Here is a 1882-nt window from a genome sequence, read left to right as displayed (position 1 = left end):
GAGAGAGAGAGAGAGAGAGAGAGAGAGAGAGAGAGAGAGAGAGAGAGAGAGGAGAGACTCTCCATGGACTTCACTATATAGCTCAGGTTGACCTTAAACATGTGGTGATCCTCCTGCCTCAGCCTTCTGAGTGCTGGGATTACAAGTGTGTGATACCATGCCCAGCAGGTATATATCTTAGTATCAAACATAATGAGAATTGGTTAGGTTACCTCTGCCACTCAAAATTAATACTTATGTTTTCAAAATACTGAAATATATCAGTTTTCTGGTAAAACTGAAGTTATCCACAAAACATGGTTTACCAAAAGTTAAAAATAGAATATACTATTATTCTTTGGCTCATTTTTCCCTGCTTATTTTTCTGTAGCATAATGTCAAAATTGGTTACATCCATTCTTTTTTCTTTTAATGTATTTAGTGCAGGGTCTACAGGATCTCACTACACAGATCAGACTCATAGTGACCCTCGGGTCTCAGCCTCCCCGGCGCTGGGATTACAGGCATGTGCCACTGTGCCTGGTTTTGGTGACCAGCTCAGTGTGGGGCTGGCACAGCATGTGGTACCAGGGATCAAACCTGGGTCCTTGCGCTTCCCAGACAGGTACTCAGACCACTAAACTACCTCCCTGGCCCTACACAAACATATTGATCCAATATAGAAAACTAGATTAATGCTAGCAATGAAGATTTACAGTCCACCTTTTGATTAGTGAGTCCACTTTGGTTAGTGAGTATTTCACATTTATACTTTTAACTTTACATATGAATTCAAATCTAAACTACTACAGCACTTTATTTCATTTTATTTTTGTATGAGCAGAATATAGTTATTGAGGGAAAGAAAGCTCCAGTCTGAGAGAGGGACAGGAAGGGGGCCTCGAGCAGGTAGTCCCCCCCCCCGCAGCAGTTTATTAATTAGGCAGTTTTCCCAAGTCGGAGAGCATCATGCTAATCTAGTTGTGATGTCTGAGGCTTCGTAATTTAAATCCACTAAAATGGAATCCTGAGCCTGAGAGATAGCCCAGCAGTCTAAAGCACCTGCTTAGGCAAGCTTAGGCCAGTGTGCAGTGTCCACAGTTGGATCCCTGGCACCACCTGCTGCGCCACCCCCGCCTCCAGGGTGGGTGGAGCCATCCACAAAATCAATCAATCAATCAATCAATCAATCAATCAATATTAAAAAATTATGGAATCCCTATTTAGGAAGAAAAGCTTCAAAGAAATATTTTTGTTGCTGCAAAAATACTATTTATATAAAGAATAAAAACCCCCAACTTATCAAAAGTTCAGGCCTGGGGATATAGCTCAGTGGCACAGTGCCTGCCTGGCAAGCATAAGGTTCTTAGTTCAATTTCCAGTACAAATAAGAGAACAAAAGAGTTTGTCTAATATATTAGTAGCTGTTAAAAGTAAATTTTCATAACCAAGTTTTGTAATCGTACATAGATGTGTTATATGTTAATGTTTAGTTTTGAGTAGGAAAAGATAAATCATTACATAAAAATAAGTTCAGGTGGCAAGATAATATACAATATATACCAGAATTAGCTTTACATTTTTATGACTATCATCACTTTCTAGTATTCTAACTGCTGTAGCAATATGTTGCAGGATACTGGCCACGTTCAGAAACCCAACAGAGATCACGTGCTCTGTTACTCTTTCTTTAGGTAAATATTCAACTTCATAATGATTCTGCTTATAAGGTAATGGTCTCAAGTTAGTTCTCATATGGATCGAACTTTTGGTCATGTTATAGCTAAGTGAGCTTGGGGCTGGTGAGGTGGCTCAGTGGTCTAAAGCACCTACTTAGAACAAGCTTAGCAAAGCACAGGGACCGCAGTTCGATCCCCCAGCACCACATGCCAGCCAGCCCCGC

At 40.5% G+C, this 1882-nt stretch overlaps 1 protein-coding gene across 2 annotated transcripts in view; it reads right to left on the bottom strand.

The window, feature by feature from the left end:
- Positions 1-1882, bottom strand: part of Fam83h (family with sequence similarity 83 member H) — a 30313-nt gene that overhangs the window by 1153 nt on the left and 27278 nt on the right. The gene's annotated exons all lie outside the window — the stretch shown is intronic.

The sequence above is a fragment of the Octodon degus genome, unplaced genomic scaffold (genome assembly GCF_000260255.1).
Source record: "Octodon degus isolate 3935 unplaced genomic scaffold, OctDeg1.0 scaffold00104, whole genome shotgun sequence".
In the NCBI taxonomy this organism is placed as follows: domain Eukaryota; kingdom Metazoa; phylum Chordata; class Mammalia; order Rodentia; family Octodontidae; genus Octodon; species Octodon degus.
This window is presented reverse-complemented; position numbering and strand designations above follow the sequence as displayed.